The sequence below is a fragment of the Hylobates moloch genome, unplaced genomic scaffold, assembly GCF_009828535.3.
Source record: "Hylobates moloch isolate HMO894 unplaced genomic scaffold, HMol_V3 SCAFFOLD_9, whole genome shotgun sequence".
In the NCBI taxonomy this organism is placed as follows: Eukaryota; Metazoa; Chordata; class Mammalia; order Primates; family Hylobatidae; genus Hylobates; species Hylobates moloch.
The window spans coordinates 61,343,037-61,368,824 of record NW_026652284.1 but is presented as its reverse complement, the minus strand read 5'-3'; the positions used below and the strand labels follow the sequence as shown (position 1 = coordinate 61,368,824).

Below are 25,788 nucleotides of genomic sequence, written 5' to 3'. Positions count from 1 at the left end.
TGATTATGTAATACATTAATAAGCTTCTCCAAATACTTCCTGAAATTTTAATTATCTGTAGACTTTTAAAGCTATATTTTGATCAGACATGTAAAGAAGCAGTGTAGCTCAATCACTGTCAAATTAAGGATGATTTTACATTCTGCTTTAGAGAAAAATGCCACCCACCATCAGTCTGCAAAACAGCTGAAATACTTAGAAGAAAAAAAGTCAGTAGTTAAGGATGGTAAGCTAAAATACTGTCTCAATGTCCTTTTTGTCAGCTAGCCTCATGCAGTGGCGGGGGCTGCTGAACTTACAATGTCACTCTGCTTTCTGCTGGGAGTGCAGGTGCCCTTGGCTGGCCTCCCACCTAAGCTAGAGGGTGGCACTTAAAGTCTCGACACAGAGTCTCACATAAAAATCACTCTCAAGTCTTTAAATAGGTTTTAGCTATGAAAATGAAAATTTGGAAACCGCTTTCTTCAACAATGAGGACGTGACTAAGGATATAAAAATATTTAATAGTTTATAGTCTTCTTTTTTTTTTTTTTTGAGATGGAGTCTCGCTCTATCGCCCAGGCTGGAGTACAGTGGCATGATATCAGCTCACTGCAAGCTCCGCCTCCCAGGTTCATGCCATCCTCCTGCCTCAGCCTCCTGAGTAGCTGGGACTACAGGCACCCGCCACCATGCCTGGCTAATTTTTTCTATTTTTAGTAGAGACGGGGTTTCACCGTCTTAGCCAGGATGGTCTTGATCTCCTGACCTCATGATTTGCCCGCCTCGGCCTCCCAAAGTGCTAGGATTACAGACGTGAGCCACTGCGCCCGGCCAATAGTTTATAGTCTTTAAAATGATTTATGCAGGCTGTTTTGAAATATAGAAATGCATTTTTTACATAACTGAAAATGGTACATAACACTATATTTGCTGATGGCAACTTGCTAAATATTTACATAAAATTAAAGATCAAAGGAAACATCAGCGTACAATAGACTTTAATGTTCATTGGTTTCTCTGTTTTCTATAAAGTTGTTTAACTTTACAAAAATCATTATGACCTGTTTGTCTTAAGAATGTAAAAACCCTCCTTTTCTCATCATTCTAATGAGAAAGGATGTTCAGTTTTCCTAATGACTTAAAGATGAATTTTTGGAATAAGATCCTTTTATAAATTAGGTCTCTTCTGATGTTTTTCTTTTTCTGGGTTGCCAAAATCTTATATATGTGCAATAAGCCAAAAAAGGTGGGAAGATGAACAGAAGACTTAGATTTCTAATTAATCAAACACAAATAGAGAAATACCTAAGTAGATGTGCCATTCTATAGAAATTTGTGTGACAGTTTGGGGCTGATGGTTTCAAAAATCTTAAGTCGTTTTTAAAGGGCACCTGGCTGTGATTCATATAAATTAGGACTTCTCTTTTCTCATTTTTCTATTTCCTCTTATCACATCTAACAGGGACACTAATCCAGTAGTGCTCATTTTACATAAGAGCAGAGCCTTCAGGCTTAACTTGGGCATGTGATAGAGCTGACATCACGTCATCCAGCCCAGCACTCAGTATCAGAGACAGCTTACAGATGGATGGAGAAAAACCTACTGCATAAGAAATAATTCTGCATTCATTAAGAGTAATATATATGTATAAGCTTTATCTCAAGAAAAGTAAAATGTAAGACAAATGTAAAGTCACCATCCTATAGAGAAAGAGAGTGGTAGAAGAATGTGGGCAACTCAAATTCACTTTGGCCACCTTCTCTACTTGTTCAATTCTGTAAGACTGATGATTCTGGGAGGCGGAAGGCAGTGAGTTTGTGTTTCCTTTGGAATGAGCACATGTTCTATTGGCTTCTGCCAGCTCATGCAGCAGGAATGTGAGGATGTGATTGTGGAGTTGACTCACCAGCTGATGGACTCAAGCACCTACTTTTCTCCTTTCATTGCCTCAGTGGGTTTCTCTACACTGCCTCACTGGGTTTACTTGTCTGTCTGTTTTCCTATCTGGAAGGAATCCAAATGCCTTAAATCCAAATGTATTTACCACACATGAATTAACTTATAGGCAAATATAGATAGAAAGGACTGTGAGTACCATTTTTTTTTAATTTCAGGACTAAGCTTTGGTCTCTCCCATATCTTATGGCATTTTATGACAGCTACACTTATGAAGGGGTAACTTCATACTAAAATTGTGGTTTGAGAACTGCAACATGGTGCTGGAACCTCAGATCTCTGTAATTTTAGATGAGTAAAACTCAAAACTGAATTTCAAAGAGGGTCTTCTCCAGCCGCCTTCTTACCACTCTTCCTGTGAATGTTTAAATCTAAGTTTGCTTTATTAGATAAATTCTGACATTTGGGTATATGAATGAGGTAGACTAATTTATGTGATTAAATTCTCATTCATTTGATAAGAGGATTACATGCTTCATTGCAAAATGCCAAAGGATATTTTTAATTTACAGTCTCAATTTTAATTGAAACACTATCATTCTGTTTTGAGCATTGAGGAATAGCAATGAAATGTGTTTAAGTTATAATGATTATGTTGTATTAATTTTAAGGCAGTTTTCCCTAGTTTTGTTTTTATAGGAAAAATATTTACAAGTTACTTTTTGTTTTTATCCATATATAAAATGAAAATAGTACATTAAACATGCCATCCTGTGTCAAATGGGGCAGACTGGGGGAGAGACCAGGAGACCAGGGAGGGACCTTCTCCATCCCCAGTCCCAACATGGGGTTTGTTGTATGGTAGGTACTCAGTAAATATTTATTGAATCTCCAAATGAATGATTAACTACTGGGAGTCAGCAGTCTAGACTGCAGTACCAGCCCTGTTAGTCCTCAGTAATATCACTGAACCTCTCAGTCTCAGTTTCCCTATTTGTAAAGTAGGCATGGCAATGTTTCCTGTCGTTTTAGTGGAAGACTGTGAGAATTAAAGGGAAAATGTGTGGCACATTTTAGAAAACTGGAAAATGGTGATATAAGGAATCCTTTCTAGCATTATTATTTTGCTATGTGCTGCTTGTTAGTGCCCAGTGTTTGTTAGTATTAGCATCCAGTTAGCATTCAATGAATGCATATTTAAAATAAGCTAATGCACTCACAGTAAAATTGAGGACACATTAACAATTTCTCATAAATTATTTGACTTAGCATTTTTTAAACCCTATATTTAGGTATAATTGTAATTCCTTTATGTGCTTAGTTTACTTTTGCATTTTCATAGGTGGACATTGAAAAACATATATAGACAACTAAATCATTCTTTCTCTGCAGCATTGTACATTAATAGCTTTTTGGGTACATGTGAATAGGAGTCGGCAAAAGGTAACGTGGCACACAATATAAAGGTTTAAGATGTGAGTAAGTGAGAAGCTGGCTTATTGCTGTCACTTCTTTGGAAATTAGATTAGGACATATATCACATAAAATTCACTTTTAGATATGTTGTGAAGCTAATGACAGGGCTTTGTTGAAGCGAGGGTTTGTGGGTTTTGATGAAGAAAATCAATCGGTATATGCCTTATCTTTTATTCTCTCTTCTTGCTCAATGTGCAATTAGGTTTGCTCTGCAGGATCACAGTATAGAGCATATATGAATTTTATATTCACTCTGCCTGTAATGATTGTATGCTAGCACTTCTAAGTGACGCCAAAAATGCATTAATAAAGTCATAATCGTTAGCCAGAATCACAAGTATTGTAGTCCTAAATTTTGCTTTATTTTCTCTGTATGTCCTTAATTGATGATATATTAATGATTGAACCCATTTGAGTTTATTTGTACTGTATATTATATATTGCAATGAAACACTGGGCTGCAAAGACTTATGAAATATGACCCAAAACTTTGTCCAGGCAGGGAGATGGGACACAATCTCATATCAGCTTTTAAGACCATCTAATAAATGTATGTATGTTTATATACATGAATGATGCTGGCATCATTGATGTAAATCATAATAATGACAACCACCCTGAATTTCCCAAGTTCTGAGAAAAACTAAGAGATAAGATAAAATTGTTGTCAGATAAGGCTCAAACATCACCCTTATTATCTGTAAAGGCCGGGCTGCAGGGCATGGTTTATTTGTTCTCCTAATGTGGAACCCAGGAATTAAGCACAGGTCACAGTGGCTGGGGCAGGCCTCTCTGGGCCCAAAGAATCAACTGAAATTATTTGCTGGAGGATCAGAGGAGAATTCATATTCATGGATGGTAGCCCTGCTCCCTACAGAGAGAAGGCAAGAGCTGAGTCCAGGAGATGCTTCCCCAAATTGCCCATTAGACATGTATGTCACTCAACCTCCCTTTGGGTAGAGTAAATGAAGAGATGGAAAGAGAGGTGTTATATGCTTGAAATGTGTAGGGAAAAAAGAATTATCCCCCAATATAAGACAGGTAATATAATATTTGATGTCAAGTGAACTGGGCAGAATCTAAGGGCAGAAGGAAAAGAACAAGCCTTGCTAAAAAGGACAGTCAGGACTTAGAGCTAAGTGGTCAGGGGAGAAGGGGGAAGAACATTTCAGGCATGAATGATATCAGTAAAGGCACAAGCAGGGATGGTGAGTTTGTGTTGGAAAGAAGTCAAGGCTGGTGAATCAGGTTACAGAGGGCTGGAAGGTTCTAACCACAGGAACTAGGGAGTTCCTTCCCCAAGGAGCTTTCAGAAGTGGTGCATTTGAGTACTTCTTTGTGAACCTGTGTAGGAGAGGTTTACTTTTTTCTTTATTGTATCCTAGAACACTGAACTCTAACAGTGGTTTTCATATATTTGCATGATTCTCTCTATAGTTTATCTTGGCTAATTACATTTAACTATGGGCTCTCCAATTATATGTTGAACTCAATGACTAATCATCAGATTTCGATAGCAAAGAGCCTATAATTTCCTGAGTGTATGACCTATGTAAGGACATGTTGCAGAGAGAAGCTATTTCCTTTACCATGGTAAAAATTTGTTTGTGGTTACATTAGAAGCTACCTCTAAAAGACATTTAGCTCTGAGATAGTTTTTAAAATTGAAGTTTGTAGTGTGTGTCCATCTGAGTGGACCCAATGGAATCCTGCTTACTAGGTCTGCCCATACGCATGAGACAAGAGCCTTTTGATTTTAAAGGCTTCTGTTTCTGTTTAAGTGATTATTGTATACATTCCTCCAAAATAAAGACTTTTCTCAAAAGAAGAGACACATGCAGTCAACAAACATATGAAAAAAAGCTCAAAATCACTGATCATTAGAGAAATGCAAATCAAAACCACAGTGAGATACCATCTCATATCAGTCAGAATGGCTGTTATTACAAAGTCAAAAAACAGATGCTGGCAAAGTTATAGAGAAAAAGGAATGCTTTCCCATTGTTGGTGGGATGGTAAATTAGTTCAACCATGGTAGAAGACAATGTGTTAATCCCTCAAAGACCTAGAGGCAGACATACATTTGACCCAGCAACCCCATTACTGGGTATATACCCAAAGAAATTGTTCTATTATAAAAATACATGCACACATATGTTCATTGCGGCACTATTCACAATAGCAAAGACATGGAATCAACCTAAATGCCCATCAGTGATAGGCTGGGTAAAGAAAATGTGGTACATACGCAGCATAGAATACTGTGCAGCCATAAAAAGGAATGAAAACATGTCTGTTGCAGGGACAGGGATGGAGCAGGAAACCATTATCCTCAGGAAACTAATACAGGAAGAAAAAACCAAATACCAAGTGTTTTCATTTATAAGCGGGAGCTGAATAATGAGAACACATGGACACATGGGGGGAACGACATATACTGGGGCCTGCCAGAGGGTTGGGAGGTAGGAGGAGGGAGAGCATCACGAAGAGTAACTAATGGATGCTGGGCTCAATACCTAGGCGATGGTATGATCTGTGCAGCAAACCACCATGGCACACGTTTACCTGTGTAATAAACCTGCACGTCCTGCACATGTACCCCTGAACTTAAAATAAAAATTGGAAATTAAAAAAAAAAAACTTAGAAACGGGGCTTCCAAGAGTGGTCACAATCAATTACAGGATTACTACGTAGATTTTGTTATTCCATGCATTAAATTATGTTTGCCCAAAAACAATGTTACTAAAAAGAAAAACATTTTAATACGAAACTTTGCTATAGGTCTATCCTGTACCCATAAAGCAATTGTTAACTCTTTGCTGAATGTTTTGGGTATCAAATGGTGATAAGAGAAGGGGGAAAGGACACATTAGCTGCCTTTCCTATCATTGAGGAGTTTGAAATTTCACTGGGGAGATGTGACAAGCATTCACATAATAGGTGGTAAAAACTAAACAGTTAATGGATAAGCACCAGGATGCCTGCTTTTAGTCATCCAATGCTTTGTTTATTCAGAAGGCTTACTAAACAGTTTGCAAAGCATTAGAGATGCGTTCTTTTGCCTGATACACTGTCAAATATTACTGCCTTGCACAGAGGTCATTGGATTCACTCTGTAACTGATACCCTCTCCAAGACCAAAAGCTTGGTAGGTTTTTAGGATTCTCTTCTTGGCTGTCATTTTATCATCTGTAAAATGAGGGCTTTGGAACCAAATGAATGTCTTAGTTCCTTCCCAGCTCTAATATTTTCTGACTTAAGAGTATCCCTAATGACACAGAGAAAAAGAGGAGAGAATCAGGATAATGTAAGACAAAAGGAAAGTTGTGAGGTCGAGTTACGCTGTTACACGCCCAATGCTGAAGCAATGGGATGGTTCAGAGTAAATGGGCCTGACACGAGAGATCCTTATCTGTCAAGTTTTCTTTCAGATGCTATAAACATTACAGGCTGCAGTATTTTTCTTTTTTATTAATGCAGAAGGTCTATTTTATTTTGTCTGTATGGATGTTTGCTTATGAAAGAATTGGCTTGTTTTAACAGAAATCCTTTTAGTTTGGGATGGGTTGAATGAACCACTCTCTTTTAAAGAAACAACTTATTGAGATATAGTATCTTTCACATACTGTACAATTCACCTATTTAAAGTACACAGTTCAGTGGCTTTCAGTATATTCAGCTGTGTAACCATCACCACAATCTATTTTAGAACATTCTCATAACCCCAGAAGGAAACCCCTCACCCCTAGGCTGTCACCCCACCTCCAATTTCCCCATCTCACCCTCCTTCCAGCTCTAGGCAACTACTGCTGTACTTCCTGTCTCTAGTGAGCTGCTCTTAAATGAAGGGGACAGTCAGTGGACATCAGAGACTAAGCACCATAGTGCAGCTTTATCCAGACACATATATTTAATGCTTGGAGCTGTTAGAGTTTGCAGTATCTGATGGCAAAATCTAGTTTCTAAATGATATTGACCAGAAGAATGAATGTCATCAAAAATAACCACCTGAAAATAGCTACGAATTCAGTACTTAGGAGAGTACTCTTCAGCCATTATCAGTGGAGTGCTTCAGTCATTTGCAGTCAGCCTGACATACTGTACCTCATTGCAGGAGACATGTTTAACAAAATAAAAAATCATGATACATTTCTTATAGTTGTTATATTTTTATGGCACTGGTGTATGGTTCTTCCAGCGAAATCCCACTTTGGACATTCTGTGTGCGGTGACTTTGCTAGGAGACGTTCAATGGCTCTACTTTCAAGGAGCAGCATAGAAGTGGGTGATAGGTATGCATAAACAAGCAAGTGCAAAATAACATCAAAATACTCCAGGTGCAGCATAGGGGGCACTTACAAGGACAGCCAGTTATGCCTGGGAAGACTGATGGGTAGGGGGGTGCCAGAAACAGCTCATGGAGAAGGTGGAGCTGCAGATAAGCAATGGAACATTAGTCATGCTTAGGGAAGGTGAGAAGCAAATTTAGGTAGAGGGACCAGTGTGTTCAAATGCACCGACATAGGAAACATCCTAGAGCCTTTGGATGTGAGCAGATAAGGCAGTAGGGTGGTTACAGGAGAGGTTGTGAGGAGGATTCTGAGGCTGTGCATCAGTGTGTGAAAGGGGCTATGTGAGATCCCTAAGGAGTTGGACTTGACCCACTGTTTTAGTTTCTTGTGGCTGCTGTAACAAAGCAAGCAAATTGGGTGGCTTAGAACAGTAGAAATGTACTCTCTCCCAGTTCTGGATGCCAAAAGTCCAAAATCAAGATGTCAACAGGACCATGTTCCCTCTGAAGCCTGCAGGGGATGGATGTTTCCTTGCCTCTTCCTGCATCTGGTAGCCTCAGGCATTCCTTGGCTTGTGGCAGCAAAATTCCAGCCTTTGCCTCTGGCTTCAGATGGCATTTCCCCTGTGTCTCTTCACATCTACTTCCCTCAAGGCACATCTGTTTCTGTATCCAAATTTCCACCTTTTAAGTAAGGACATCAATCCTAATGGGTTAGGGCTTACCCTAATGACCTCATTTTAACTTGATTACCTCTGTAAAGACCCTATTTCCGAATGAAGTCACATTCTGAGGTACTAGGGGTTAGGACTTTAACATTTTTTAGGGGACAAAATTCAACCCATTACTGCCCCCAGCCATTCAGATGTTATTGCAGGGAAGTCAAGTGTTAATATATGAGTTTTTGAAAGTCACTTGGAGAGTTGTGTGGAGGATGAATGCAAAAAGGGCAAGAGTAGTTGGGCCTTGACCGCGCAAGAAGCCTTGCGGGCTGTTTACTTTATCCTTCACACTCCAGATTCTTCAAGTTTAAAAAGAAGAAGAAAAAGAAATCTGCACATCCACAGCAAAACTAGAAAGTCAGGGAGAAATACCATCAGTGGAGAAGGATATTTAAGAATTCCCAGAAGGTACTAAAAGAAATGAATTGATTGGTGGTAAAATCCCAAAGAACAAAGGATTATATTCCCTTTTACCGTTACATACTATATATTAATAGAACTTTGGTTTTAGGTCAGTAAGGAGCAGGAGAATAAAATGAAAATGTGCATGCCCTTTGACTCAGCAACTCCATGTCTAGGAATCCTATCTATACTCACTCATGTGCTGAGATATATATGCAGGGCTAATCATTGTAATGTCATTTGTAATTGAGAAAAACCAAAAATAATCTAAGTATCCATTGGCACAGAATGCCCACTTATAGTATAACCACACCATTCATTGAATGTTCTATAGTTACTAAAAGGAATGAGATAACCCTATATGTACTGACATGGAACATTCTCTAACACACAGTAAATGAACACAATGAAACTGTTGAACAGTGACTAGTATAGGGTATTATATATTTAACAAAGAAAGAAAGAATCTTTCGATTTTTGTATCTTTCCAGACCGTTTTAAAGTATTGTACTGAACTCTAACAGTGCTTACCTGTGGGATTAGGGAATATAGTGAAAAGGAATATTCTTTTTTAAAACATAATACTCTATATCCTGTGTGTTCTGTGAACTTTTTCAGTAAGCATGCAGTATACCAAAACTGGACATTTACTAAAACAGTTAAGGAGACGGAATCCATGAAACTTGAGACTTCACCAGTGGGTGAATGTGGTGAACAGCAGGGTGGTAAAGAGGGGAAAGTAGAGGAGGGGTGGAAGGGATAGGGTAGGGGGAGCATGAATTCAAAACACTCAGAAGCAAAAGGGCAACATTTTAAAGGGAACTATTAAAAAAAAAGACAGAAAGTATGTATTTTATTGTAAAAGGGGTCTAGGAGTGTTAGTTTGAGAAATAGGAGGATTTATGCATCTTCAGCTATGATTGGTGGAGCCCATCAGCATAAGAATGGAGAAACAGTGCCGTGAGATGAGAGCCAGTTGCAGAAATTAATGTCATTCCCAGAATCTCTTCTGCTAAAGAATGTATACAGCCACCAAAACGGCCACTAATGACTTATCCCTAGTGATCCATAAATTACAAACAAAGTAACACCTCAGGGGTAGGTACTTATCTCTGAAATGGGAGGGAAAAGTCTTTACCCCTTCTTTTCATTAACACCTTCACTTGTTCCTCTCTGTGTTTTCCCATCTCTGCTTGACTCTCCTGTTCCTCCTTCCCTTCTTCACCCCTCTTTCTCTTTTACACACACATACACCTACCCACCCCATGATATAAATCTACTAGCCTGAACAAAAAGTTAAAGAAAGGGAACTCATAGAAGAAAATGACGTCCAAATCAGATAAGCACCTCCAAATGATAAAGAGGAAAAAGATTTTCTGCCAAAATTATCATGTGAAAATTGTCATGGCCTACTTATTTTATCAGAAAAAAGTGTGTTAAAGGTAATGTTAACATAGCAGAAAGCTTGAAAAACAAGTGACAACCATATTTCCAAATCAGCTTTTATATGCCCAGTGTTTTGCAGTTAGTGACCAAATGCTTTCACAGCATTATCTCATTTGAGCCTCACACTGACCCTTTGAATGAGGTAATGCTTCCATGTCTTTATGAAAGGGGACATTGAGTCCCAGAAATGGGCAAGAGCCTTGACTAGTGAGGCATAGACTCTGTTTTCTATGACACTCTGACGCCTGCATGGCCTCAGCAGAGTATAGTTGGTACCCCATGGATTTGTCTCTTGAGCTAAACCTTTCAGACTTTATCTTCCCAAATCTTGTTCTGTCACCTGCCTTAATCTTGAAGAATCACAGAAGTTAGCAAAGTATACTAATCTATGTCATTTATTTATAAAGCAGGGTGGTCATTTGAACAACAAGAAGTTTGGTAGATAAAGGGGATAAGATTGCACCCTTTGGGGGACCACCAACAATAGCTTACAAAGTAAAAATGCAGAATTTAATTTCAGAGATAGTGTTATTTCCTCATTCATGATACTAATTGTGGATATTATTGTGAGCTGTGAGCAATGGAGAAAGAGCCAAAGAAATGAGGTTTTGATCCCAGCCAGACTCTGAGGTATTTCCTGGTACCTGGCCTACAAATATTGGCGATACTTGTTCATAAGAAGAATTAGCTATTAATTATTTCACTAATTCGTAGCATGCAATCCTGAGCTTCTCCATCTGAAGGGGAGAAAACAGAGAAACTATTACTAAATGTACTACCTAAAAGAGGTAGAAGTATAACCAAGGAAGTCATTCAGTGATATGTTTACTTTTTAGAAGTTTCCAGACATAACACTGCACAACTGCAGCTTTCCTCTGCAAAGTCATCAAAGAGCTAAAATGTACAAATGGGAATAGGGATATAAAGTGGAACTGAAGACAAATGGAGAGCCACAGCAGCCCCCACAATACTTCCCTGGCGTTGGTTCCTCCCAGGACCACAATCTGGGCTGACATCTTCTCTCCTTCCAGCATCTCTTTCAAATAACATGAAGATCTGGTAAATGGCCAGTCAGTCAAGCCTCTGGCTGCTCATTTGGTAGGTCTGAGGTTAGTTTTGCTATAATACATCTTTCTTATTTTGTCCCTCTATTGTGGTTTTGTATAGATTTTCTTGCCTCTACTACTTCTTAACTACAAGATAGTTACCATGGCAACACCTGTTGATGGCAGACAAAAAAAAATGTGATTCCACAGGGAGGAGGCTGCTCCTATATTTCTTGCTGCTCACTCTCACAGTTAAGATTCAAGGGGTGTTTTTGTTTCTTCTTTCTTTTCCTCTGGGTGACACTAGTTTTCTCCATTTGGGCAGATTGATGTGGAAACTGCTGTCTGCTCCTTCAGTTTTCCATGCAAAGATGCAGCCATGTTACCCTCGGGAGCATTTGTTGTCATGATTTTTACCAACTGTAATAGACCTCGTGCCTTTGTACAAGGGAGTTTACAGTCTTTCACGTCTGTTTTTTCTTTCTCCTTTCCTTTTTCCTTCTTCTCTTTCCTCTTCCACCCTTATATGATCAACCAGATGAGCCCATATTCCTTCTTTGACTAGATAGCCAAAGGTCTGCATATTAAAGTCCAAATTTCACATCTCATTTAAAATGTCATTAGTCTGGATATCAAAACAATTAATAAAGTAAAACATGGGGTATACATAATACCAATTCGTTCTATAAACAATCAGTTTGAAAGAAATATATTCTAGATAGTAAATAAATGGAAGAGCCTTAAAAAATAACAATGTACTGAAGAACAGTCATATATGATAACTGGTTAATCTCTTCTTATACATATGTAGCTATATCATAAATATTCCACACTTAAGCCAGCATTTTGATATGCCTCATCTGGACATGGCATTGCAGAAGAATCTTTGGATGAGGGTTTTTTTTTTTTTTTTTAAGGCACCAGCTCTAACACCAAATCACCCGATTAGGGGAAGAAGCACAGGTAGCATAGGTGAAATGGCTAAGCCACCACAATGGAGGTGGAGGTGAAGGTAATGAAAAGTGGCCTGGGTTATGTTTGTGGCTCAGACCCCAGATAGCTGTGTGATTACAGCCAGGGCTCAGTTTCCTTGCCACTAAATTTAGAGACTGAACAGAAATATCATAGAGTTTGTTTCTAATTCTAAAGTATATTAATATAACTCTGAAATATACACAAGTACTAAACAATAGAACAGAAACATCATTATACACTAAGGGCTGAAAAAATGTACATAGAGAACCAGGGTGGACTCATAAGCGTGAATTTTGAGTGACTTTTCAAAGACATGAATTAACCAAGAGGGGAGTCTAAGAAAATAAGTGATGTAGCATATCAGTCTTAAGATGCTGTGTCCCAGTAAAGCAAAAAAATTCCCTAGGAATTTTGGTTGATACAAATTCTTACAGAGCTTTTTAAAATTTTTCCTCACAATTAAAATAATTATTGAAAGCCATCTCATTAAGTATGCTGCATATTTTTTGGTCATTCATCTCTCAAGCTATCACTGGAAAAAATACAATTGAAAATGCAAATTCCCTCTTTGAAATCGTATGATGAATTGCGTGAACTTACCTGTTATTTTGATGTTCATTTGAATTTATATAATTAAGAAATAACTCCATATAGCAGATGGGTTGATGTGTAAACCTCTTGATATGAGGTATGTAAAGTAATGAGAATTACCTTCCTTACCCTAATCTCTGTGTCTTTAAGTCAGGACTGGAATATTAGGGAACTTGACCATCTTTTCATGCACTGACCCTGTATTCTAGGGCTGCCATAACAAAGTACCATGAACTGAGCGGTTTAAACATCCAGAATTGATTGTCTCACCATTCTGGAGGCTGCAAGTCTCAGATCCCAACATCGGCAGGGCCGTGTTCCCTCTGAAGGCTCCAGGCAAGGATCTGTTTCAGGTCTGTCTCTTAGTTGCTTGCAGTTCCTTGCCTCATGGCAGCATACCTTCAGGCTTCACACGAGATTCTCCCTGTGTGGGTGTCCTTGTGTCCAAATCCCCCCATTTTATAAATAGACCAATCACATTCTATGGAGGCCCATCCTACCCTAGTGTGACCTCATCTTAACTACTTACGGCATATCTGTGATATGCTATTTCCAAGTAAGGTCACATTCTGCAGTCCTGGGGGTTAGGACTTAGAGACATGAATTTTGGGGGACATAAATCACACCTAACAGGCTCAGAAAAGCATCACATAGGCACATGTACACACACACACACACACACACACACACAGAGTGTAAGATTCTCTAATTGTGGCCACCCTGTGAACATGGACTCTCATTAGAGTCCATCATGATACTTGTAGTTCTTCTAAACACCATATTTTACCAATCATACTGTAGCTAACATTTACTGGGCACTTAACTATTGCAAAACTCTTGTTAGGATATTTAAACATACATTAGTTCATGTGTCATTTCCCTTCAAGTGAATCTCCTTGACTGTCTCTGTGATAGTGAGCATTACATCTCACTGAATGTCTCAGAATTTCTCCAAAGTTCCACGTAGATCATTTAGTAGTTACTTTCCTTCAGAGAAACTAAATGTCATACATATGATAGCATCTCTTAAAACCACCCTAGGTCATGCGAGAGTGTACACATGGGCACATTATCAATGGCAGAGTTCTGTTGTGGTATCTGCAAGCAGCACTGAAAGTCTAAGATTGAAGTGGTCAAATGTGTGTGTGTTCTCTCTCATAACACACATACATACATATATATGTACTCATTACATATATAGAGTGTGAAGGAGCAAGGGAGACACTTCAAACTACTTTATCCCATATGGTCCATTTATAAAATGCCAACCTACCAACCCCCAGTTCACACACGGCCCTGCATACCCCTCTGAAACTCAGGCATTGTACGGACAACAATCTTTCAAAATGTGGAAGCTGCCAGGCGAATAACCAGAGCTTAAATGTCTCTCCCATGACCCCACAGGCAGAGCCATTGCCTCAGGTCAACACAAACAGCCCAGCCAGTTTTGCAGAACCCCAAGAACAGAGGCCAGGGTCCTTTCTGTGGCTGGGAAGTTACCCCGTGGCTGGGACTTTTCACAGCAGAGGAGCTTCACAGCAGATTTTTTGTATGTTTGGCATCTCAAACACATACCTGGGCAGACTTCAAGTTAGTTACTGACCCCACAACTTTCTCAGCTTCCTGGGGAAAGGCAAGTCTTTCTTACCTGCCTCTCCCTGCCGACATGCATACCCATTCAACAACTTCTGCTGGGGCAGCAACCCTCCAACCCCATAAACCCTTGAGCAATCCCAAGATTAGATAACTTAGAAGTCAGAGCACTGTTTCTCATCAGGAAATGCCTGAGGCAGACCTGAGGCTTTGTGAGAGACAACCCGGTGTTGCAGGTGGCTATCCAGTTAGCCGCCCATGATGCACAATGGCAGGACAGGACATGTGCATTAGGCCAAGACAAGCCAAAGCTCTGTAAATGACAGCTAAAGTCTCAGTCCAAAAGAAAGTTTCTAAATGTGCAGAGTGGAAAGGACTGGAATAATATTTACTTTTTGTTCATTGTATTCATAAGCAAGGAAATAACATTGACTGGTGAATAAAGAAAATGAACAAATGACTGAATGAGTATCCTCTGTAGTTGTGCTGGCTATTACCTCGCACTTATTTACATTGCCTAAAAGAAGATGTTTTAAAGTCTGTATTTTACTATCAATTTATAAACTCATAATTAGAGGAGTCAATTTATATGTTTTCTATTCACTAAAGCAACATTTAAGTACTGAATCTAATCTTGCTTTGTATTCAGATGCCTGAGAAGCATGCTATAGAACTTCTCTTAAATACATCATGCTGCACATTGTAAACTATTCTATTCTGTGCCAACAAGAAAGATTTCTTTTCCTGTTTTGAACACTTCGGTCATTTTGATTATTTCTCTGCTGAAACTGCAAGGAATTCATATCCAAGCCACACTTGGGATGGATGCATACAGATAAGGCTTATACTAAATTATGGCATTTTAAGCCTCTTTCCAGGTAGCATACTTAGAAATAGATTTTTGCTAGTAAAATATCATTTTAAGCAAATCAATGTATGTATTATAACTGTATCTGTCTTACCTGAGTCCTGTATGTTGTAGATAGCGTAAGGATACATCGTTAAGGATTTTTATCATCAGCTTCCTAGAATTCAAGAAAATTATGTTCCCCTTGGAAAGGAGATTACAGAGTTTTCATTAAACCACACCACTGAAGAGGATTTGCAGAAAGAACTATTTTTCCAGTGTCATACTTATGATCTTTTTGATGCCTAAAGAAATCTGATTATTATTATATTTTGCCTTCATCTTATCTTCACAGTGGCCTCTTTTGGCAGCTCTGTGAACTACTCTTTCTTGCTGCTTCCATTTTTTCTGTACTCAATGAAAAAAAAAATAAAACCCAGAAAACCCTCTTTTAATGGACTGCTGCTTTGCATACATCAGGGATTTCAGCTGTTCAAGTGTGTGAAAAATGAAATAGGAGACATCAGATGGCATGAAGACTAGAACTGTTAACACAGTAAATACCAGAAAGGCTGAAAGTGTGAGCCAAAGCAGCTGGGGAGCGGAAAAAACGAGAGGCACAGCTGGGAGAAGCAGCAAGAAAAAGCAGCCAGGAAACATGAGGGAGCTTAGCAAGGGGAGAAGAGCAGCTGATGAAAACAAGAATCCTAGGATAAGGGGATAAGGGAGGCAGAAGCATTATTAGTTATGTTTTTCCAATATTGCACAGTGCATCATAGCCCATATGCATTGTCTTTGGCTACCTCTTTAATTGCTGTGTCATTGAGCATATTTAATACAGTTTTCTTGCATGATTGCCATGGACCAAATATTGAAATATCAATGAAATATCTGTACTTTGAGGTTGAACTCTGTTATATTGATAATGTATTAAACCTGTCAGAGAATTCAGACAGGTTAATGAGAAATATCATGCATTAGTTTAAGGATACGTTTTTTTGTTTTTTTTACCAAAAGTATATCAAATTGCTAACATTTAGTATTTGGACAAATAAGGAATGTGTGTAATTAGCTGGGTTAATAACGGTTTGGTAGGTATATCCAGAGAGCACTGATGAATAAATTGCTCTCTTCCTGAAGAGAGGTTTTTGGTATTTTAACTTTATCCAGTCTTAGTCCACATTAGGCCTCACATGAGTAAAACTGTATAAATGCGTGCCCCAAAGTTGGGAGAGATAGCAGATGTAAAAACTGATGGAAACAGAATTAGGAACATCTTGACGTTTAACACAGTGACCCAAATCTAAGAAGCAGAAATGTCACAGGGATTAATATAAACACCCTGCTCCCCCAGTTAAATTGCAAAGGAACAGTAAGGAGAGAGGAAGCTTAGCAGCATCATATCTCACAGAAATTTAGATTTTAGTCAAATATAAATATATATATACATGTGTTAATATGTGTTTATAATATTGTGTATATTTGCATGTATATATATGTTAATATATATATACACGTGTATATGTGTGTGTGTGTATGTATGTCAGGGTAGCTGGTAAAAAGGCTTCTGTGATCTTTGGCCTTCTAAATAATGTGGGTGGACAGAAATAAGAGACCTGTTCCACTCTTCACTGATGAAGTGCTTCTTCACCTGGAGAATTGCCTTTGAGCTTGATCTTTTAGAAGAGAACATCCAGAAAATGACAGTGCCAGCCCCCAGTACATCTCCTCCTGCCTTCCTTGTTCCCTCACTATTTGTTCCTCTTGCATGCGCCATCGTTGCCCTCCCCAAATCTGAATTTGTTCTGACTAAAGCAGAAAACACTTTAGATGTTTAAACCTACCCCACAGTCCACTGGAGCACATCACTAATTATACTCTCTCTGTGCCTCGCCCACAGTAGTATCTTGCCCAATGCCAGCTGTGTTTGTTTGCTGAATCTCCCATGTTGAGATGTTACTGCCCCAGTGAACACTAGGATGACTACATCACATTCCAGCGATGTTATTGCCATGCAGATGTAGGCTCTGGTATCCCAAGATGATTCTCAGGCTCCCATGATCCTTACTGCTTGGTCTTCCAAGTTTCAGCTCTTTCTGTGTCTATGTAACCAAGTGTCTGGGACTGAAGATATTCTTTGGGTCTCATAGTCTGTGTTGGTCTTGCCAGGTGATCTTCTTGAGAACTGTGGCTGTTACTCTGAGTCGCTGCCCAGTGGCTAGATTCTGTTGCTGTGACTAGACCTCCAGGATGGTAATGGACAACCCTCCTGACTTCACCAACCTATTTACTCTTTGCTGATAGTTTTGCCTTCCTGCGATAGCTGGGCCCCAAAAATCCCCACCCACCCCCACCACCAAAACCCAAATAAGGGTTATTTCCTAAATCAGGTCCATGTTGCCTTGTTCCTTGGATGTTGTGCTTGGTTGCTGGGCTCCCCTCCCAGGTTGGGCTTTGTAGCTGCAGCAGGCTCTTCGCCTACTCTGCTCTTGTGAGCAGACCTGGCCAGGGACCTGCTCCCTTCTCCTGGCAGCCTTTGTGTTCTTTTGAGTTATGGCAGGTGGTACATGAAATCATATTCTTTGGAATAGAGAAGGAGAGCTCAAGAGCAGGGGAAGAGGGACTTCTTTAAATAGGTGTCTTCCAGTATTTGAAGGGTTGCCACGTCAAGGAACTATTGGACTTGTTCTGCATGGCCCTAGACCTTAAAACCACGACTCAAACAAGGTTGAAGCCACTAAGCCTCTGGAGCACAGAAGAACCTTTCTTACTCCTAGCTCAAATTTAGCAACACTTCCCAGAGACAGAAAGGGATTCCTTGGGATGGAGGAAGCCCTTTGTTGTGGCAGGGAATTCAGCATAGGTAGATTAGCAGGTCTAAGTTTTGTTTATTGGTTTATTTCCATTGCAACATAAAGTATTGTATTTACTGGAATGATGTTTGCATGTGGGAAATATTGCTGCAGCAGTATGCCAATCATGAGCAACTGTAATCCTACTCTCTTCTCTGTCTTCAGGGACTGTAAATGAGAGAGGTTTTATTATAGCAACATCCTTGAGTCTACTCTGATTTTTTTTAAAATGAATTCACTCAATCAGTGAATAAATATTGAGCAATTACTATATTCCAAGCACTGTGATTCATTCCGTGCTCAGTACATTGAACTATTCTGTTTAACCAAGTCCTTTTGACATTGCAGTTATAGATGAGATGTCACAGACGTTGTAGAAAGGATTCAAGTATCAAGTGGGGTTGATTTATGGATGACCTTTAAGTTTCTTTTAAATTTGAGAATCTATAATTGAGATTCATGATTCTAGTCTCATACTGAGTAGTTATCTTGCCTCCAGGTGCAGTTTTTAAAAGTCAGACATGAATTTGGAGTAGATTGCTGAAGTCTGTTCTCCTCAATCCCTGTATTTGTCTACCCAGATAGCAGGGAGATACACTCTCAACATCATTACTCCTTCCCCAGAAGAGACTGTTAGGATATAACCTTGAGAAAACACTCCTTTCCTTAGACCCTCCTCAGCACTGCCAGCGGGGGCTCAGCCCAGGCCATCTGTCAGGTGCACATCTCATCCCTCAGGGTTTCAGTGTCCCAGAATGGAGCTCTGTTTCGGTTCTGCTGAGTGGCTTTAGCCAGAACAAGAGTTCAGGTTAGTTTGGTAAAAACACATCCTGAACTCCTGGAGTTCACTTGCTTGGGCCTTCTTATGAATGTCATCATTAGTATTAAGAAGTCACCAACCATCCTCATGAAAACTGTCAGAGAGCCAGGTGTAACAGAAACTGCTGAGCATGGCATTCCATGGACAGGATATGTGGGTTTCAGGGAGAGGTCATATTTGACTAAATCGTCAGTATCAGAAGTCCTAAAATTCCATTCGGTGGAAAAGGAAATCAATATTGAAGGTATGGGATTTCTGTTTGATTGGGTCAATAATCATTTGCAGCGATTAACCTTATTATCTCTATACCCTGATAACCTAATTATCTCTATCACCTTTGGAAATAATCAGCAAGATGAAAGGAGACCTGAAGAAGTGTTTGATCTATCAGAATTATACTCAAGTTGTCCCAGTCAGGGCATGATAGTTTGCAATGGAGCTAGGTTATCTGCTTAGTGTAACAACTCCCATGATTCCAGCTAAAATTATTTTGGGGTTTGCCATTTTTTTTAAGATTGATCTGAAAAATGACTGGTGCTTATAACATCCAAATCCTTGGAATATTATTTTTCGTAACAGCTTTATTTAGATGCAATTCACATACCATACAAGTCATCTATTTAAAGTACAACCATCAATTTTAGGACATTTTCATCACCCCTTCTCCCCTAGCCCTAAGGAACACAAACCTACTTTCTATCCCTATGTATTTGCCTATTTTGGACATTTCTTATAAACAGGATCATATAATATGTTTTTTTGTGACTGGTTTCTTTCACTTAGCATGTTTTCAAGGTTCATCCATGTTGTAACATGTACCAGTATTTTATTCTATTTTATGGCTGAATACTATTCTTTTGCATGGATATACCACATTTTGTATATGCCCATTCAACAGTTGAGGGGCATTGTTTCTACTTCTTTGGGTATTACAAATAATGCTTCTGTGAATATCTATGTGCAAGTTTTTGTGTGGATGTATAGTTTCATTTCTTTTGCTATATGCTTGGGAGTGGAATTGCTGGGTCCCATGGTAACTCTCTGTTTAACATTCTGAGGAACTAACAGACTGTTTCAAAGTAGCTGCGTCATTTTACATTCCCATCAGCAGGGCATGGGGTTCTGATCTCTCTACATCGTCTTAACACTTGTTATTAGCTTAGACATGTTTATTATGGCCAAGTGCAAATCACTAGGAAGGTATGAAGTGGTATTTCATTGTGGTTGATTTGTACTTTGTTGATGGCTACTTATGTTGTGATGTTGAGCATCTTTTCATGTGTTTATTGATTATTTGTGTATCTTTTTTGGAGAAATGTCTCTTCAGATCCTTTGCCCATTTTTGGTTGGGTCGTCTTTTTATTATTGAGTTATAAGAGTTATTTATATATTCCATATATAAGTCCCTTATCACATATGATTTGCATATATTTTCTCCCATTCTTTGGGTTGTCTTTTCATTCTCTAAATATTGTCCTTTAAATTACAAATATTTTTATTTTAATGCAGTCCAGTTTATCTGTTTTTTCTCTAGTTGGCTTGTGCTTTTGGGGTCACCTGCCTCTACCAAATCTGAGCTCATGAAGATTTAGCCCTTTGGTTTTTTTTCTAACGGTTTTGTAGCTTACACTTTTACATTTAGGTATTTGATCCATTTTGCATTAACTTTTTCTGTGGTCTGAGTTAAGGATCAAGAACTATTTGTTGAAAAAGCCTGTTCTTTCCCCATTGAATAGTCTTGGCACCCTTGCCAAAAACTCAACTGGCCATATAATTGAAGGAATATAAATATATGGGTTTATTCCTGGATGCTAAAGTATTGATCTGTATGTCTATCCTTATGACTGCACCACAGTGTCTTGGTGACCTTGTTTCGTTGGAATATTTTTAAGTCACAAAACGTATATTTTAAAAATTAGAACTGTGCACCATTTTTATATTATTAAATTAACTGTCAAATCTTGTCTCCAATTTTCAAATCAGGATCTTACTCATATCTGGTAATAGAGAAAGCACATCCAAACATTATTTTTAATACACATTAATAGAATTTGACATTTAAAAAAATTGTTAATTTAAATTTTACCTTTTAACTGCAGCAATTTGATTTAGATAATTAAATCTTGCTCATATTTCTGGCTAATTCAGGAGAATTCCCTGGATTGACCATGATGACAAGGAAAAGTGGAGAGGTTTATGGTTGGAATCCACATCTAAATATATCTGCATGGCAGGGGTTCAGAAGGAGGCTTGACTTGAAGTCTAATAAAAGAGTGGAACGATGGCTTGGGAACTCAGTTGTGTATCAAGCCCTGCACCCAGTGAAGCTCTGTCTCCTAGTTATGAGACTGACAGCAGAAAGACCTGGAGTCGGCTTAGAAGAAGACAGCCCGTGATTGTCTGTCTTGTTCTGATCTTTTTAAACTTATTAAAAGAAAATAATAATGTAGCTAAATGCAGTGGCAAACAAAAGGCAGCAGTTTCTCACTTTCTGACTGTCAGGGAAACAATAGATATACCTCAAAATAATATAAATATTCTGCTGACTCTGCTATCAGAGAAAGCAACACACAGTCTAAGATGATAATTTGTGGTTCTAACAAAAGAGCATCAGTAGATGCAAATCTAGAAGGCTCGTGTTCCACTCCATTTGTTATGTCAGAAATCGGGAATTATGCCTTAGTTGGTTAAAATGATTGAGAGGTTCTGAATCTTAGTCAATAGCCAAGATATTCTCCTTAGAGCATAAACAGCCATTCTTTCATCCGTTCATCCGTTCATTCGTTCGTTCATTCATTCCGTCCCTCTCCCCTCCTCCCTTTCATACTGCACTTGTCATAGTGTCTTATGTAAAGTAAGTGTTCAATATGGGAGAGACTTATTTGAGGATGGGAAGAGAACTAGAGAGGAAGGGGGGCTGGAGGAAGGGCTAGGCACCAAAAACAGCAGAACAACAGGTAGGATTGGGGAACTGGTGAATCAGGAGGGAAAGCAAGGAAAGTTGCCCATGTAGCCTCTCTTTTCTGAACATCTTCCCCATTTCCACAGCAGAACGCGTGAAAGGACAACTCGGGGCTAGATCTGCATGTCGTCCAGGTCACACTGTTCACGCTGCACCAAAGTCTCCTTCTAATAAGAAATTTTCAGAACTGAATCACAGCTTACCTTACCAAAAAGCATAAATACTCTTTTCAAACAAATCACTTGTTTTATTTCAAATTCAGAAGACAGTTATTTGAATTTTAGTATCACTGTAGTAACACAGAAATTTACTTGGCATAAGCTAGGAAAAATATGGAAAGAGCAAGTAAGTTGAATTGTATTTGATTAGACACTTACTTGGCTTTTTTTATTAAAAATTTTTCTGTGGATGGGGAGATATGAACTTTTGTTTATTGACTTTTTTTATTTAATTATTACTGTCTATAGTTGTGCCTCTGCATTTCAGTTTGCTTTGTTCAGGAAGGAATATAAGAATATAAATCTCAGTGTTTGGCGTAAGTACACTAGCATTTTTACAGTGAACTGAACAAGTATCTTTCACAGTGTATATCCATCTGCCTTTTTTTCTAACTTTCCTTCTCTTTGGCTATAGACCAGAAAGAAGAGAAGACTCTCACCACAACATTTCAAAGGGAATACATTGCCAGAACTTGGAATACTCTTCTGGACAAACATTTTCCTCCAAGGTAAATACTACTATTGTACCAATAAAGGGACACATCATTAGAATTTTCACATGGCAGTGGTACAGCACAAAGGTTTAATTGTTTAGTCTCATACAGACCTAGAGTGATATGAGAGAAAGAGAGAGAGGGAGAGAGAGAGAAGAAAGCAGTGCTGTTGGAGTATCCTGCAGTCTCTTCTAAATGTGTTACCAGGAGAATGCCATCAGAATCTGGGAGCTCACTGAGCTGTACGAAAAATGTGTGGGAAATGAGGAGGAAAGAAGAGGCTGGCCTTTTTTCTTCGTGTTACAGATACTCGTGAACACAAAAGCCAGCGGGGTTCAATTATGAAAATAACATTTCATCCTTTATGAGGAAAAAAATGAGTAGTTTCCTTTAGAGGTTAAAATAAAATATATGCTGTATTCATGTCACAAGAGGGGAAAGCCTGAATCATAATATTTTACACCAACTGAGACAAGTATGAAAGATTTTAAGGAATTCCATGTTCTTCTATGAAAATACCTGCTAAGTAAGCCTTTAGTAAGCCTTTCATTGGTTTGTGAGAAATGCTTCATGAAGTTCTTATTTTGGAAATCATATCTTTAATGCCTCTTGTGGGGAGGGGTATGTGTGTGTGTGTGTTTGTGTGTGTGTGTGTGAGAGAGAGAGAGAGAGACCAAAGAAGGATCTGTCAGCACGATACTATATGTTTCAGAGGAGTAACTCTAGGCGCTTTCTTTGTGAATCATGAGCTTAGTGGGAATAAAGGCTTAACAGAAGCAGCTGAATTCATAGTCAGCTTTGGCATTCATGAATTAGCTGCCAATATTTTAGCACAAATTGCTGTGTCATTTCTATGAAGTTCCCCTGTCACTGCTCAGTCTGTAGCTAAAAGCTGTCTTATTTTATCTGATGAAACACCTCCTTCCTTATAAAGACATTTGTGTACCCACACACACAGAAATGCAAAAACATATGATCCCCCTTAAAAGAAAATAAACTTGTGAACTTTCTCTGTTTAGAAGTTAATATGATATGGTTGATGCTACCTAGCCCTTAGTGTTCTAGAAGGCAGTTTCGGAATGGCCAGGGGAGAGTCCTGTTTTCCTCCTCGGTCCTCATCCTGGTTATTCTCTTCTGAAAGGCTTGGGGTGAGGGAAATGTAGGCTGTACATTAGAGGAGAATTTTGTGATACTATTCATTCTCTGTTCTGACAGAGAGGACATTGTTTGTTCACTGTAATAGGCTTGGCAGGAATCTGTGCTGTGCGTACAGAATGGGAAAATAGCAGAGCAGTGGGAAATCTCAAAATTCTAAGCAGCAGATCAGCTTAGAGATTTTGCAAAAATCTATTTTAATAGCTTCTCATTACTGTAGACGTAAGTCATAATTTGGGGAAACAGTTTTCCTTTCAGTGATAATTTTCTTCACATTGCATTATGCCTGTGTTACATGAAAAAAGTCTTTAAGATGCAGTATGCCTATCCAAGTACTGTAGTAACAAGAATTAAAATCATGGAAGTTTAGAAATACTTGATGAACACACTAGACCTGCTTTGATATTGCCCTTTGTATGTCAGCATTCACGTTGGTACAAATGAAAATTAGCCTGTGTACATCATCTGGTGGTTCACAGAAGCAAGTGTATGCTGCCAAAGATAAGAGCAAAAAGACACATTTAAAGATGTGCATTGAGGTAAGAGGTGCACTGCTAGTGAGAGGGAGCCATGCCCCAAATGTTCAGAACTTTAAAGGCAACAACTATAAAAGCAAAGGCTCAAAGCAGCATGCAAACCCTGAACTGGAAACTGAGCTGGCCATGACTGAGGCCTGGCATTTCTGCTTCTTGAGGCTATGTGTTCCCACCTCTCCCTGAGCACACAGACTGTACAATATGATAGGCCCTGATAGCCCCAGGTGTCTAGGGACCTCATGTGTGTGCATGTGTGCCAGGCTGCTGTGTTCACAAACAGTATGTGAGCTAGAGAGTGGGAGAGACTGCCCCACACCAAGCAGCCCCAACAGCAGCTGTGGGGGACCCTCGTCTTTAGGCTTAAAGAGAAATTTATCATGGCTGCCCAATCTTGGCCTATATTCTTTTTTTTTTTTTTTTTTGAGACGGAGTCTCGCTTTGTCTCCCAGGCTGGAGTGCAATGGCACGATCTCAGCTCACTGCGAGCTCTGCCTCCCATGTTCACGCCATTCTCCTGCCTCAGCCTCTCAGGTAGCTGGGACTACAGGTGCCCGCCACCATGCCCAGCTAATTTTTTGTATTTTTAATAGAGACAGGGTTTCACTGTGTTAGCCCGGATGGTCTCGATCTCCTGACTTCGTGATCCGCCTGCCTTGGCCTCCCAAAGTGCTGGGATTACAGGCATGAGCCACCACACCCGGCCTCTTGGCCTATATTCTTAAGAACAGCTCCCTGGATATTTTTATAAAAACTACATAATATAAATTATGGGACTTTTAAAATTCTATCTGTGGTAGTGTCAGTATACAGTAGAGCATTGGATTATTGCAAATCCCTTTTTATGTAGCCTGCGTAAGGGTTAATCTTATGTAACAAAAGCAGGTCCTTTACTCCACTTGTGACATGATTCACACATATTATCTGCTTTGTTGTTTTTAAGTTTCTCAGTCTTTTAAAATGTATTTGTTAGACAATCTTTTTGATGATGCATTTGTTTGTCTTTTTAAAAATGTATAGAAATTGGCCAGCTGTGGTGGCTCATGCCTAAATTTCCAGCATTTTGGGAGGCCGAGGTGGGCAGATTGCTTGAGTCCAGGAGTTCGAGACCAGCCTGGGCAACATGGCAAAACCCTGTCTCCACAGAAATTAACCAAGCATGGTGGTGCACGCCTGTAGTCCCAGCTACCTGGGAGGCTGAAGTGGGAGGATCTCTTGATCCTGGGAGGCAGAGGCTGCAGTGAGCTGAGATCATACCACTGCACTCCAGTCTGAGTGACAGAGCAAGACCCTGTCTCAAAAAAAAAAAGTATAGAAATATATTTATATGATGATATTTTCAAGTACATCACAAAGATAGCAAGAAAAAATCACCAAGGCTTGAATAAACTCCCTTTATTCTTTCTATTTGGTACATTTTTTTAGTCTGTTTTTCAAGCAGTTTTTGTTTTATTGTTTTTCACAGCTGAGTTAAGGATTACTGAG

At 39.1% G+C, this 25,788-nt stretch overlaps 1 protein-coding gene across 3 annotated transcripts in view; it reads left to right on the top strand.

Annotated features, from left to right (window-relative positions):
* PAG1 (phosphoprotein membrane anchor with glycosphingolipid microdomains 1) overlaps positions 1-25,788 on the top strand; it is a 136,221-nt gene that overhangs the window by 59,085 nt on the left and 51,348 nt on the right. For all 3 annotated transcript variants that reach the window (XM_058444620.1, XM_032759914.2, XM_058444621.1), the window contains exon 3: positions 22,537-22,630. The gene's annotated coding sequence lies outside the window, so the exon portion shown is untranslated. The remainder of the gene's footprint in view (positions 1-22,536; positions 22,631-25,788) is intronic.